The sequence below is a fragment of the Pinus tabuliformis genome, chromosome 6 (genome assembly GCF_031772625.1).
Source record: "Pinus tabuliformis cultivar Carrire ecotype Pingquan chromosome 6, CPIR1, whole genome shotgun sequence".
In the NCBI taxonomy this organism is placed as follows: Eukaryota; Viridiplantae; Streptophyta; class Pinopsida; order Pinales; family Pinaceae; genus Pinus; species Pinus tabuliformis.
The window spans coordinates 1,075,034,151-1,075,050,818 of NC_142292.1; positions in this window are offsets into that span (position 1 = coordinate 1,075,034,151).

Consider the following 16,668-nt stretch of genomic DNA (forward strand, 5'->3'; position numbering starts at 1 on the left):
TCATTATTACGATTCTCGAGGAGCTCATATGTATTACCCTAGACCTTTGCCCTCTCAACCTGTGGTTGAGGTCACAGTCCCATTATTTGTTGCTTGGGTTACCACCGGTTATCATGGTGGCCAAGTACCCCCTGTGAATTTTCAAGGACCACCTTATCAAGGTCAGCCGTCTTACGTGCAACCCTCTTATGGTTAGCAGTATTACGGACAACCTTATCCAAGGCAACCTGGAGGCCCACAAGGACAACCCTTCCAGGGACAACCTACAGCCTCTGGTGGTTCATCTTTTACCTATTTCAGGCAACCTTCTGGTAATTCGGGACAACCTCACATGCAACAAGGCCAACCCGGTGTCTAGCAGGGCTACCCTTCTAGGCAAGTCGATCAGCCTTACGTTCGGCAAGGCGAACCCACTATCCAGTCTGGTCATCATCTAGACAAATTGGTCAACCTCAAATCCAATCAGGCCAAGCAACTGTCCAGTCTGCTCAGCCATCCGGTTAATCAGGATAGCCCTCAGTTGTGCAAGGACAACCCAATGCCCAGCAAGCTCAACCTTTTGGGCAAATGGGTCAGTGTCAATATCAACTAGGTCAACCTTCTGGCCAGATGGCTCAGCCTCAGTTCTCTCAAGGACATCCATCTGGGCCTGCTCAACCGGACACTCAAATGATTGTTGCTTCTCAAGCTCCACTCGATTTTCAGCCCTAGTCTGGGCTCTAGACCCAATCCAGCCCTCAAGTGCAGGTTGGATCTCAATCTCAACCTGCTTATCAAATGTAGTCTGGCCCCCAGGCTCAGTTTGGAGCCCATCCGCCTTATGGTTTCCAGCAATACCAAGGGAAAACCCAATTTTCCCCATACCAAAATTATCAACAACTGCAGGCGAGTCCTTATTAGAATTACCAGCAACAATATGTTTCTCCTGTAGGAAAAGTTGGTAATCACTGGAATGCTAGGGGGCAGATCCAGGGTTAGCCATCCAGTTATAGCTATAACCTCGATGGGAAAAATCCCTATGGACAGAACCCTCCTGGGCCAAATCCGTCTGGACAGAATCAATGGGGGCAACAAGCAACTAGCTGGAACTCTGGTGCTACCTCCTACCCTTGGCCCCAGATGTCCTTTAACCCTCAATTACCATTTTTAGCAACGTTGGAATTACCGGATGTGTATGATCCTATCCTTCATAATTTGTATTGGCCACCGGTTCCAACTAAGATTCCCAGTGATTGTCCCAAATTTGATGGTAAAGCTGGAGAAGATCCCCAAGCCCACGTTATGACACATCATTTATGGTGTTCGTCGAATTCGTGGCTTGATGATTCAATCCAGCTCCGCCTTTTTCAACGGACCCTCACTGGCTCTGCTGCTAAATGGCATATTGAGTTAGCTCACGGATCTTTTCAGGATTTCAACTCGTTGGCTATGGCATTTTTAACTCATTTTCAGTTGCCAATTCGATATGAAACAGGCACACATATCCTAACATCCTTGAAACAAACAACGGCTACGCATATCTCCGATCATATCCATGAATGGAGATGGGGCCACAGTTTGCTTAAGTTTTGGATTCCCGATCAACCTCTGACCAACTAGTTCACGACCTCATTTTTCGGTCTGATAGCACGGGACATTGCTATGGGGGCATGTGTAACTGAAGAGCAGGCTATTGTGTGTGCTCAGTACCTTGACTTGGTTTACTCCCAGTCTGGTACACTATATGATTATTTCCCTAATGCCCCAAGGCCCGGAACTTCCAAAGCCCCGCCAACACCATCTGTTGATGGCATCATTGGTTCAGTAAATCTGCCCTCTAAGAAATCTTCCGCGAACCCTAAGAAGCAAAAGTTGAATGCTCCGAATGAAAATACTTCTCAGGCTATGTCCAATTCCAGTAATACTTTTGAGGTTAACGTTGTCTAGTCCACCACGACGGACAAAGCCTCGAAAGGAAAGAAGAAGGGAAAAGGAAAGAATAAAGTTGATCAACCCAAGCAGGATTCCCCTAAACCTCCACCCGAGGAAGGTGCGAAATGCAAGCCTAAGTATCTTTGCCTTATCTGTGACGAGGATCACTATACTTCAGACTGCCTGAGGCAGTCTGAAGTTAGTCGTTTGTTGAAAGGTACTCCCGGGACTCCTGTCGTGCTCAAAGAGCCTTTTCCCTCGCAGCAAAATCAAATGGTGGCTTATCCATCCCAATCCTCTTCTCCCTTTGGTTCTCAAGTGTTTATGGCTAGGACGATTCCTGTCCACATTAGTCCTCAGGCAAAAGAGTATCCATTGCCTACCGAGAAAGAACCTGAGGTCACCTTTAGCGCTCCTTCGTCCAGTTCTAGTCCCCTCCATATTGAGAGACCTAGCACTGAGACGCCCATCTAACCCCCTCCTAAAGGTGTACTCTGGAAATATTCTTACAACCCTAATGCTCGAGCTGCTCAGCACTATAGCATCATTGAGGACTTAGCCTAGGCTCCATCATCTATGTCTACTTTAGAAGTTCTCAAGAGTTTCCCCTCTCAGAGGAAGTCCTTGCTATCCGCTATCGGTGGCATCGACCTGGCTGACTCGGATCTGATAACTTTTGACCTAGACAGCCATATACCAAGACTGCCTCACTAAATTTCCTTCCTTATCTATGTCATCATCAATTCTAAAACGATTCATCGTAAAGTCATTGATGAAGGCACTTAGACTTGCATAATGTCTATTGCTTGTTGGAAGGCTATCGGTTCTCCGACTCTGAGCCAGTCTCCTACAACCTTGGAAGCCTTTGATGGGAGAGAGTCTCGTCCTTATGGTATACTCCAACGCTTGCCTATTACTTTCGAAGGGAAGATGGTCGAAGTGGAAGTTGAAGTCGTTGATGTGAATCTAACTTACAACCTCCTTTTGGGACAAATCTAGACATACGCCATGCGAGCCATGGCTTCATCTCTATTTCATGTCATTCATCTCCCTCATCAGGGGAAGATCATTACAGTATACCGGTGTCTTTCTTCACCTCCTCCTCTTATGATGGCAATATGCCTTTTGTGGAGCATACCTCCATTCCATGTGAGAGTGTGGGAGCTGGAATCTTTAAAGATCCTGCCCTTATGGGTGTTTTTTCACTCCCACCTCCCAACGTCACTCCTATTAATATGATTTATGTCCGCTCTGATCCTTGGGTTCTTCCCCCCGCTGATCAGATAGGATCTTGGGGCGATGAGATGCCGTTGAGTCCTACTGAGCTCAACTATGTCGAAATTGTCTCTACATCAGCTCCACCCTCTGAGTCTGCTCCTTCAAGCGGAGCTCTCGACTCGTACGCTCATTCCCCTTGGCTTGGAGACGACGCTTCTTCAGACCCTTTAAAGGAATTTTTTCCTTCTGATGAAGCCATTATTAAGACCATGTCTCTTGAGGAACCCCCTTGGTCTGATCATCATCATCATTCCTCGTTTCTCCCTGCCCATCAGGAAATTCTTAGTTGTCCTGAGTGGTTTGCTCCTTGTGCGCATCCCACTCCATTGCACCCTGTTGTTACCATCGACCCTTTTGCCAAATGGGGCATTGATTATATCACCTGTAACCCTCGCTCGGTCGGGGGGCATGGGTATATCATCATTGCCATTGATTACTTCACAAAATGGGACGAGGTGATGCCTACACTATCTGGGATGGTCACACAGCGGCGCAACGGGATAAGCCCCGAAATGGGCTTTACTTGAAAAAATATTATGCGTGAACTTCATGCACTTTTATTTGTACATACGTGTGTTGTGTGTGTGTTTTTGTGTTTGGCTTGGTGTGTAGGCGTAATTTCCACTTATTGTGTCTTTTGCTTCTTGTGCAGATGTCTGGTGCACCTTACGTTGGTTTCGCTGATGATGCCTGCCGCAGTAATCGCAACCTGTCTTCTGCGGTATGGGTGATCTTCCTCACGGTGAGTTAGTAGACCTTCAAGGTGTTTGTCTAGGTTGTACCACAAACAATGTCACTGAATATAGTGTTGTTATTGAGTTACTGATCGAGGCTATCAATCTCGGTATTTGTACATTGGTTGTGAACCTGGATTCTCAGCTTGTCATCCACCATCTCAATGGGTAATATTCCATCAAAAACCATCAGATTTTAAGGTTGTATTTACGTGTTAAATTGTTAGAAAGGAATTTTCATTTTATCACATATCAGCACATTCCACGAAGATTAAACATGTTAACTGATGCATTAGCTAACCATGTATGAGATAGACATTTGCATAACATGTAATCAAAATAGCATATAAGAAGCATGCAAAACACAATAATAAACCATAGGAATATGTGTGTGTGTGTGTGTGTATCTATCTATCTATCTATCTATCTATCTATATATATATATATATATATATATATATATATATATATATATATATATATATATATATATATATATATATATATATATCTCGTGTGGCGCACCGAGGCGCTCAAAAAATAAGTGTATATGTCCAAATAGAGTTTGTGTTCTCCATACATCTGAGACACATGTCTCTCAAAAAATCAGCGAGAAATAAAACCTAGGCGTTCATTGCGGTGGGTTATGCTCCCTATAGCACACCACCTCTCATGCCACCCTCCTCAACAGGCGGTGGACCCTGGGTACCACTCCTACTATGTGAATCTGGAATGCTATGGGCACCTCCTCAACCCCCATGTAATCAGGGATCCCCGCCGTCAGGACCTCAAGGTTTCGGGCCACTGTCTCCACCGGATCATCCGCTGGGGGAGCCAAGGCCAGTGATCTGATGCCCTGTGCATCCCTCCATGCCTCTAGAGCGAGCCCTACAGGTCTCACTGGTCCCACATCTGCGAATACCACAAAGTTCATCATCAGGACTGCTCCCTCCATGCCTCTAGAGCAAGCCCTACAGGTCTCACTGGTCCCACATCTGCGAATACCACAAAGTTCATCATCAGGACATATACATGTAAAAATCTCAAAAACCTCATAAAAATGAAATGCAAAAATAATGTGATCAAGTGTCTTACCACCATCATCCCACTACTCACCAGCGGACAACTGCATGTTAAGATCTCCGCGAAAGTCCATGCCAGCATATGGCCAGTCCTCAACGAAGATTGTCTGGCACTCCAGCCACTCTTGAAATAGTGTCCCCCATGACACTAATCGTCCGCCACCTCCTCGTGGCATAACGTGTTCCCACCGTGTGATCCTAGTCTCACATGGTCTGGGAAAATCCAAATCCATGTCCTACAACTGCAATGTTGGCACCCGCTCCAGCATGAGCGGGACTAAGATTGATCTGTAGCCAAACTGCTTCATCTCTCCTCGACAGCAGTTGGTAAGTTGTCTCTTCATATTGGCCATCACTGTTTTCACCCAATTGAACATGGTCGGATTGAGACATTCGAGAGCCAGCCAAAGATGGGTCTTCGATGCCTCGTGTTGGGCTTGGGAGCCTACTACCCGTGTCACCATAAATAGAATTGCACGAAGAACCAAGTCTTCCACTATCAGGATTGCCACCTTCCCGCTTCTCAATTTGTGTGCCCATGGGCACACTTGTGCCATTAGCATCTCTAGAGAATCGCCCCCGGGTCGCTACCCCTCTAGAATTAGCCTCTCACTGCGCCGGGATAGCCCAATCAGAAAATATATGTCTGCGGTGTCAAATTCAATGTCTCGGCCTCGAATTATGAATTTCCCATCTATTGGATTCCTGGCACGGATCAACAGCTCTAGTAAATCGCGTTGAGACCGAAGGTGCGGAGTAAGGAATAATTTTAGCAACCCGCATGCTCGTAAATCATTTCGGCACCCAGCATAAGTAAAAGCTTCCACATCGTTATCATCGTGCGTTTGTTCCTGCCAGACAAATACCATTATGGCCTACATGACGAGAAAAAATGGATTAGAACTTCATTTGCAAGTTTCAATACGTAATTTGCACAAAACATAATTTGCGTCGCCATCGCAACTATTTTTAAAACAGTCGCGATGGCGCGAAGTTGACAAGTTCAATTTTATCGCGTTCATCGTGGAAGTACATCACTTTCCCGCGATGATCGGAAAGCGTTATGTGTAAATATTTTCAATCATAGTAGACTCAAGCGGTATACCCACGATGACCGAGCAGTGGACCCCGACTCAAAAAATCCACCTAAATTCAAATGTTTAACGCCCAAATGCATAAAAAAGACACTGAATTGAAGAGCAGGAAGAATTCTATTTACCTGGTAGAGGTTTCAGGATGAACGGTGGACGAATGGGGCCAAAATTAGCTCGTCAACTTTGGTGCTCCAAAACACTCCAAGGTCAAATGAACAGTGCCAATGGTAAAAATGAATGAATTACCCCCCTTTTATAGTAATTTTTGCAAATTAAAAAATTATATTTTTAAAAATATGGGTTTTTTCTCATTTTTATAACATGGTTAATTCAATTTTTTATTTTTTTTTAACTATGTTTTTGCATATATTATTCATTTTATGTCGAATGGGTTTACGTTTGACGTGTTTTGTGCAGAGCTAAAGGTAGTGGATTCATCTCATGCTTCGTGTACACTTGATTCGTAATGTCGTCTTTAATGCTCTTTTCTGACTTAAAAAATGAAAAGATAGCCGAGTTGTTCCTCTTGACTTGTTAAAAGAAACAAGAAGCGGTCACCTTTAAGCTCTTTTCCGACCGTGGAAACACAAAAAGATTGCTGGGACTTTGTCGTTTCAAGCTCGTTATTGGTTACGAAATGACGTGATTTCGATCACTTTTTTACTTTTTCGGGTCAAGGTCACTAGTCACGAAAAGTACTCCTCAATTGTAATGGTCGGGCAGTTCTTTCGAGTATCATTTTATACTTTTTCAGGCTCGAGAGACACAAATCTACGATAAAGGACCCCCATGGAGTTTTCTTTTCTGTGTCTTTTTCAAACTCTCTAAATATGAAAAAGACTCCGAGTTTTACCTATGTCAGACTCGTTAAACCCTGACGACATTGGACTCATCACCATGACAAGACTCGAGCTCCTCCTCCCTAGGGCTCGTTAAACTATTACTAGGTTGGATTCAACCGACAATCGAACTTATATTACAAGCATATGCTATCCCCTTCAAGATTTTTTTCAAAAATAACATGGCTACTTGCCAGTAATGGTGGGGAAAATTTGGAAACCATCATTGGCAGCTAGTCACTCTTGAACATCGACACTTTTTCTTCTTGTCGGGTTGAGATATCCATATATCATCATTTGGCCTTCCGTGGGTTTGGGCTACCATTTAACCTCATCCCATTCGATTCACGTTGTCTCCGTCATGCCTCTGATCCCTTGGTACCTGAATGCTGCCACCCTCCAGAGTCGTGTCACCAACATGTTCAAGAGTATAAGCCTTCTGCGGTTTACACCCTTGCCTCCTCCTCTGATACTTTATTTCACCATCTACTGCTTGTTCCTTATCTCGTGTCATTGATGGGGGAAAACTTATGGCCCTCCTGCGATGGATCATCTCCTGTTGACATCAGCTCATTATCCAGGAGGTTGATCTAGAGATCCCCTTTGGTAATGTTACATGAAAATATCGTCACCATGATTATTTGCAATCAGTATGGGTCTATCATCACTTGTACTATCCTCCTAAGCAAGTCTTAGACCTCAGCTCTTCAAGTCAAGCTTTGAAAATGAGAGAAAGACATTGAAAATCAACAAAGCTCTGGTTCCACACTTTCTCTCACTGTTGCCTGCGGTCCCGCACACCCTGTTCACAAAAACTGTGGACCTGCCCACTCTGTCCCTAAAGGAGTGGGTGCGGACCCCTGTGAAAGTCAAAAAGGCGCAAGTTTATTCTAAAAAACTCACTTTGGGTTAATTCTAGATGATTCTAGAAGGAATTTTGACATGGATTGGTCGCTCTTAGGTAGTTCATGCATCCCAAAAGAGAAGGAGATAATCCCTTGATGAGAGGAGCTATCCCTTTGAAGGAGGGCTTTATCCCTTTGAAGGAGGACCTAATAACTTCCCTCCATTGCACTATAAATTAAGGCATTGGGCTGGTTGCTAGGGAGGTTAGAAGCTGAACATTTTTTAGGGTAAATGCTGGTGGAATTGAGACTTCCTAGTTAAGCTTGAGAGGAGAGATCACATACCTTTTGGCTTCATTGGGAAGAGAGTGAAACTTGTCAAAGTAGAGGAGACTTCTTATTGGACCCTAGGAGGAGCTTGTACAGCATCAAGGCACAGGTTGTAGAGTTCTTCTTTGATTTGAATTAATACAATCAAATTCATTTTTCTCAACAAATTGTCTTATGTCATTTGTTTCATGAATTCCTTGATCATCATGATAAGTATGCTTTATGATATTGGCTTTTTAGGTGCTATTTAATTTGTTTTCTTGTTTGAGTTCGCAGATTCGCTACAAGGGAGCTCATTTGGATCAAAGGAGCGAGGCTTCCAAAACTTGCATTGGACCCAAGGTAGGCCTAAACCACTTGTTTGCCTTTATTTATAAACTGCATATTTAGAGAAAGATAGAATTTGATTGGCTTGCTTGTCACTAGATATCATTAGATACTAGGGAGGTCGGTCTTGTCCGCAAGGACGACTCATTCCGTGTGACAAAATGGTGACCATACTGGGGACTTGATTTTTTCCTTTTTTTTACTTTGACTTGAGAAACTATGTTTTTATTTTTGTTTTTGGCTTGTTGTGTGTGGAATTGGGTAGATTTAGTAGATCTAGGATTATTTTTTGTTTTTCATAACTTTGGGAGAGGACCGCACCCTCGGCTTGGAACACAGTGTGGACCTATCCGCACTTTTGCTTTTAGCACAGAGCGGTACCGAACCTGTGTGAACGGTGGGCCTGCGGACCCTGCTAAAAATTTTGAAAAACTTAAGATTTTCTCTTTCAGTCAGCTTAATTTTTGTTTAGATGTTGTTATCCCCTGCCCAAATCTGCACGTGACTTGTCAGGAACTTTTCTTAGGTTAATTCCATTGGCATTCTTGTTTTAAGCTTTTATCAACTGGGTGTTTTGAGTCTCTTTTTTGAGAAATTCTTAATTTGATTTCCTTTGGTCATTACTTGGAGGTTTTTCTTAGTCTTTTCACAATTTTGCATCTTTTTGCTTTTGTTTTGGCTAAATTGTGTATGAGTGTTAATCGCCTTTGAGTGTTTTTATTTTTTGATCTTTGGAACTCTCACCCATTTTTCTTGACTTGCACTTGATTGGTTCTTAGATTACATTAGAATCATCTTGTGTTTGAGAATTCTCTTGCATAGATCAACTTTGCATAATTAGAATGCTCATTTTCAGAATATGAATGAAAAATGTGCATAGATTACATTTGCATGCTTTTCAAGTGAATTGTGCATAGATTACAATTGCATAGTTTACATTCTGAAAAATCAATCGTAGATTTAGATCTGTTTTCTTTGATTTGAATTTACATATTTTTATGCTTGTTTTTAACATACAAAAATAAAAACTGTTTGGGAATTGATTTGGATTAATTTTTCTTGATGAAATTAGTGCATTAGAGAATTTGTTATATTTTCTCTTAGTGATCAATTTTTGCATTGTTGGAAGTGAATGGAAACTCTCTCCTTACTTTAGTTAGGATTCATCGAATTGAAAAGATTACATTATCATATTTGATTACATTCAGTTTTGGGTCGGGTCATAACACCATTGGTTTCATATCCATTTACCATTTTGAGTAATAATAGCCTAAATAACACAGCGTCTAATTAAAATTTATCTAGTAAATTTTTCATTTTTAGGACTCTTTCCACCAATCTAGCTTAGGCTAGTGTCTTGGAATAGGTTTTAGTTAACTCTCCAAGACAGTAAAACAAACAAGTAGTTGATCTTGTGGTAGGGAGAAATTCCAATTGTTACATCTATGCTCTGGGAAAGCTCCTCTTAAAGGAGAAGCACGAGATCATATCTGAACCAGTGAGGTAATCAATCCTTCCTCATTGGGAATGATAGAAGATATTCACGTATTAAAAACGGTAAACCTCGGATTGACCATTGTCGAGGAGCCTGGGGTCACTTGTTGGTAAACCTTGGATTATGTCAAGGAGCCTTCAAGGGGATTGAGCTTTTTTACTTTGCCCTTGCGTGTGTATCGGATCGTAGATTGTTCCCCCAGGTATATTTGTTTCCATTGGTAACATTAGTGACCATATTCTATAGGATTCTTTCCTAAGGTGACGGTGGAGGTGTTTGTGTCAGTCTTTCCAGCCTTCCTCCAGTGATCAAATATGCTCTTAAAAAGTGGTCTCAGAGTGTCAAGGTCAAATTTTGTCATTTCAAAGAGTCTTCAAGCAAAATTTGGTCACTAGGCATTAGGTCTAGGGTTTGCTTTCACTCCTTCTAAAGTTGTCCAAATGTCGGTCCATGTCATCATTCAGCTGAGCCTATCATCATTCATAGGGTTGTCCTCATCATGTCATGTTCCATTGGGTCATTTCACACTTTGTTCATGCTTCAGTTGAGCCTAGGTAAGGTCATTTCCCTCTCCTAGGGTTTTGAAGGCAATTTCTCTTAGACGACCAAATCGTCAGCAAAACTTATATCCTGATGTTCATACACCTTCCCCTATCATTAATGTACCTTATTAAACACTTCCCATCACTGAGATTCCCCAAATTCCTCATTTTTTCACAAACCCTAGTTTCTTGCCACAACTTGGCAATTTTCTAGGCTAGGCCTGTGTTTTGCCCTTTTGGACCCCTTCCCCTCGCTCGATCTATGAGATTCCACTTTCCCCTGCTTCCTAACATCTCTCCCTACTTCCAAAAATTTCCCCAAGAATTTAGAAGCCCCTTATCTCCTTCATTTCGCTTCATTTCGACAAAATCCCTTGTTCCACACATCGGGATAAGTTTCACTCAAATGATGTTTCAGAGAAATAAAAGATGAATTTTGGAAACCTGAGAGAGGTTTTTGTTCAAAACAGGTCAAGGAAGAAAAACCTCTTTTACTTTTTACACAGGTATAATGGTTTTGGAGAAATGTCAAAAATACAATCGCCTCGGGAGAATTGATGCACCTCTGAAGTGACCTTGGGAAAATCTGGTTTTCTCCTATCTTGGTTGGCCAAATAACTTTCTTTGTGAGTCAAATAATAACTAGACAAAACTATCTTTCCAATGAGCTATCATGAGCTCAATTTGGAGCTGAGGAAGGCATTCAAAAGTTGACTGCAACAGCACTCTGCCTTGAGGCATCCTCATTGGGCACATTTTTACCAGTCTTGGGAGATTTGATATTTGACAGGGAAAATGAACTCCAAATTGAAAAATTCCAGTTGGGTTGGAAAGTAGACTCAAATACCTTTCCAACAAGCTATCCTAAGCCCAATTTCGACACCGCAAAGGCCTCCAAAAGCCTCCTGTAAAAGGCGCTACGCACTGAGGTGGGCGCTACGCATTGGGCCTCACTGGCCAGTGTAAAAATACAAAGGCGCCACGCATTCGGGTGTGCGCTACACATTGGGTAAAAATTTTTGCTCCTTCATCCAGATTCATGCCAAATTGCCTCCAACTGCTTGCAAGTAGGTTCCTTATGTTTTCTTAGTGAATTTTAGATATGATTATGGTGTTTTGAAGTGGAGAAACAAGTGTGAAATGTAAAACCCTATGTTTATTTCCAAATCCACTTCTTAGGGTTTGAAACAAATATTAGGGACTGTGTGGGTTAATATATGCCTATGTCATCTATTTTCAGTGGTTTCCATGCTCATTTTTAACCTTAGCCTCACACTCTCTTTTTCCCATTACATCCCTGCTGTCAGTGTTATGGCCATTGTCATTTCCACCTCTTTTCTACACACTTGTCAAATTCCTTCATAATCAAAGCAATGACTGTTTTTTCATGCAAACTCATTTGACAAAACTATTCTCATTGTGGCTTTCCTATGATACTTGGATACACATGTGACATATTTGGAAATTGCGCCAAACTCTCATTCTTCATCTCATTGAAAGTCAAACAGACTTTGAAACACCATGAAGGCGGATAGACAGTGACTTTACAACTGAAACTGCATGCACCAAAAGGGCACTAAAATGTCGAAAAAGGGAGGATAGACTTCGAATCTTGGCCGAAGCTTCTTTGACTGAGCATAGTACTTGATTGGGGACTCCCAGCCCAAATTTCAACAAATTTGGAGAAAATTTTGTCAATTTTGAAATTTTTGGTTAAAAAACAGGTTTTTGGGCTCAACGCGTAGCGCGCCGCGCGCTACCCATAAGATTGGGAGGTCCAAATCATGAAAGGTTTGCATTTTTGGATTTTTCATGATGAAATACACCTGCTCAGCTACTACCAAGGCATTTCATCAAGGTTTGGATCCCCAAAAGGTCAAAAAACATGCAACAAATGACCTCACTGCCCCTTTTTGGACACACAGGAAGCAGCCTTGGGAGAATGCACTTTTGGAGGGGTAAATGGATATCAAATTGGAAAATTCTACTTGGTTTGGAAATTTGACATCCAAGGCTTTCCAACAAGCCAACCTGAGCTCAATTTGGATGCCGGGAAGTGCCCCAAAATCAGGTGGAAAGGTGCGCTACGCGTAGGGCTCAGGCGCGCTACGCATCAGGATTTTTTGCAAAGTTTTCATCTTCAGCTCAGGAAACGAAGCCAGTTTGACTAGTTTTGACTTGTGATGGGATTTTTCACCCTTCTTGATGTAAGTAATGGAACTTTATGTTGACATGACATGTATTTACTTATTCTAGATGATTCATTCATAAAATAGCAAAAATTTAATGAATGAATTGGTTTCCTAGCTTATAGAGGCAAGTTGTTTTGACTGCCTAGATTGTAGTGCTTTGTTTAGAATTGGTTGAAACAGCTCCTAGGATGATGAGCTCGACCCCTAGAGGCAAGGGAATGTGTTAACTTGCCTATATTATGTATTTTCTTAGTCATTTTCAGGGTTGGACTCTTGGGAATAGCTTGATACACTATTGTACATATTTTATCTGCATTTTTGGCAAAGGATAGACCAGGGTTTTGCAGCACTATTTGGGATTCATGTGGCCTTATGTGTTGATGGTGTGTTTCTCTCAATACTTGTAAGTTGTGTATGTGTACCACTTTCCTTATTTAATCTTCTGCAATTAAACAAATGAAGTGTTAAGGTAGAATCCATAAAGTTGCTATGCTCTGCCTTTAAATTTGTTTAATTTTCTATGTTTTCTTCAATTTAAGGAGAATCCTTGAGACTTCCTTGCTCTCCTTAGCTCCTCACCTGTCATGTCTATTCATTCAATCACTTTAAAGGCATCAAAACAATCACCTATCTTTCCCCAAGTAGACCTCTGCAAAAGCTGTGCCTCATCCCCGCACTCAGAATTGCCTTTCCCTTGAATTCAACAAAACTTGAAAAATAAATTCCATAGTCCTTGTACTTCATACCTAGCCTAAAATTAGTCATCAATTCATTCATCTCGAGTCTCTTTGATTAACTTTTGCGGAGATTGACCGGAGAGAGCCCTCTCCTCTCCTCGTAGGGCTAGCTACGAGGCTGAGCTTGGTTTGATGTTGCCTCGAGTTTTGCCTTCCTCAGCCTGAGGCAAATTCGAACGCTAACAGGAGGGAAGATCCCACTGTACCTGGAGCAGACGTCGACTAGACTCACTTGGATTTTCTGGGAGGTTCCCTTCACTCGAGACGGTTTAGTGGAGAAACTTGTGCCAGTCTATTCATTAAGCAGGTTGTCGGGGTAACTGTTCCAACAACCATTTCTGTATTGAATTCTGCGACGTTGGATTTCATCACCAACTAGTGTTTTCCGTACGGAAAGTTACTATCTATGTGTGGTTTGACTCCTAGATTTGATAGTGCGTGTTAATTTGTTTGTTTTTACTTTTAGAGACCATAGGTGTGAATTGTGAATTTTAATTGTTAGGTGTGAATTGTGAATTGTTAATTTTAGTTTTAAATTGTTAATAAAAGTCACTGAAGTTGAATATAATGGAAAATGTTCCGGAATTTACCAACCAAGGAACCCCTCTTAACGAGAATCCTAGTACTTTTCCTTACTTTGGAAATGTTGGTCCTCCTTACATGGCTACTTTGTCATTACCTGGATTTAAATAGGTTTACCGATATGGTTATTTTCAACTTCGTTGGCCCCAAATACTCCAATTGTTCCACCTCAATCGAATGCTTCACCTCAACAGAGTTCACCATCTCAACATCACCAACCTTCTGTTGACCCTGTACCTTCTTCGCCTAATTTTTCTTCCTCCATTTCTTCCTCTTCGCTTGGTAAAAGCCTTGACACTAGTAACCAGGTGGCTAAGAAGAACAAGAAAGGGAAGAAGAAGAAGAAGAAGAAGAAGCAAGATAAGAAAGAAGTCAACCAACCAACCATGGCTGTAAGTGTTAGTTGTGTTGAGGAAACCTCCAACATGCATTGTAAACCCAAATACCCTTGCAGGCTTTGTAAGGGTGACCACTTCCTTATCAATTGTCCTGGTATTCCAAAGGTCTTGGAAGTATGGTCAGAAAAATCTCATCAACTTTGCATTGATCCATCAACCAGTGATAGTCAGGTTCCTGGGAAAAAGGGTAAAGTTAGGTTTCCTTGTAAGTTATGCAAAGGGAGTCATAAAACTCACATTTTCCCTCACATGGATGAAGCCTCAAAATTGTTGGAAAACTTTACTGTTCCACAGCAAGAATTTCCAACTGGTTACCATAAACTTTCTCCCAACCTACCGTCAACTGACGGAGTGATTGATCTAATTTCAAGTACAGTTGATCACACTCTTCGATTAGAGAGTGAAACTCATGTCACTCAGGTTGATGATCCATTAGTTGATCAAGTGGTCGATTCAATTTCACATTCGGTCAATCCCACTTTCCCTTTAGAGAGTGAATTTCATACCTCTTAGGTTCTTCTTGTTACATCAGATTCTTCTATGCCAGGGGGCATTTCACCTGTTTCTACAGAACCCCCTCCAAGTACTGAGGTTTTTTCCTTTGATTGGAATAGACTGACAGAACCTCGTCTTCCTTCCTCCATCCCTTTCCAAATCATTGTCAAGGTTGGTGGTAGGGAAATGCACCGCACACAGGTAGATGAAGGTGCTTATGTTAGTATTTTATCCTCAACTGCTTGGAAAGCTTTGGGTTCCCCTCAGCTTGCGCCTATTACACAGAATCTGAAAGCCTTTAACAGAACCATTAGTGAACCTTTAGGGATCCTTCCTAAGTTTTCTATTACCTTGGAAGGTAAAACTATTTATATTGATCTTATGGTAGTTCGAGGTCCCTTGGATTTCAATTTACTCCTTGGGCGAGACTATGTTTATGCAATGAAAGCTATCGTATCGACACTCTTTCGCGTGATGTCTTTCCCTCACAATGGCAATATTGTGACTGTCGACCAGCTTTCGTTCCCTAGTCTTGTTTCAACTACCAATAATATGAAACCCCTAAATGTTCCTGATTCTAAAGTCGTACCTACCCCTCCATGGGTTAATTATGTGGCAACTGGTCCCATGTTTTCAGTTACCGATGTAAGTGAGCCTCTCACTGTTTGCTCATCTTCCTTTGATTTAGATCCGGTAATTGACATGGAAAACTCTATGGGATTATTTGAACGCGATGTTCTTATCCCTTTTGAGTCCCTTGACATGTGTTCCTTCCAGAGAACTATTCTTCCTTCTGATGAAGACCTCTTGGAAGCCATGATCAAGGTGTGTCCATTAACATGTTTTTCTTCCAGTTGGAAGCCATGATCAGTGTGCACGAGGATAGTTTTTTCCTATATCAACCTCGTTAAAAAATGAAACAGGCTACGGCGAGGATATTTTTTTCCTGTATCAACCTCGTTAAAAAATGAAACAGGTTGTGTCGAGGAAAGTTCCTTTTACTGTGTCGACCTCATTAAAAAATGAATCGGCGAGTCTGAGGACAGTTCTTTTCCTGTGTCAACCTTGTTAAAAAATGAATCAGTTGGTCAGAGCAAACTTCTTGTTACTGAGTCAACCTCGTTAAAAAATGAATCAGGTATGAGGATAGTTCTCTTCTTGTGTCAACCTCCTTAAAAAATGAAACAACTCCATTTTCAAGTTAAATCTTGAAAGTAAACATTCATTCCATCCACCTGGTTGAATGCAATGAGGCTTGGGGGGCATGTACCTTGCTTTGCATCATTATGCTGGGGGCATGCAAACTTCTGGAGCATAGTTCCTTGTCTTGTGTCAAGCTCGTTAAAAAATGAAACAAGGAGTCTTGAGCATAGTTCCTTGTCTTGTGTCAAGCTCTTTAAAAAATGAAACAAGGGTAGGTTATATAGGTAGATTGTAGAGAGTAGAAGCGAGGATAGTTTTGTTCCTGTGTCAACCTCGTTAAAAAATGAGACAGGGTGTTAGAGGATAGTTCCTGTTACTGATTCAACCTCATTAAAAAATGAATCAGGTAGATTTTAGGTTATATAGGTAGATTGTAGAGAGTAGTTATGAGCATAGTTCCTTATCTTGTGTCAAGCTCATTTAAAAAATGAAACAAGGGTTTTGAGGATAGTTCTTTTCCTGTGTCAACCTCACTAAAAAATGAAACAACTCCCACGAGTCTTTCCAAGATTTCGAAAGTAAACCTTCATTTCATCCACCTGGTTGAATGCAATGAAGCTTGGGGGGCATGTACTTTCATTTGC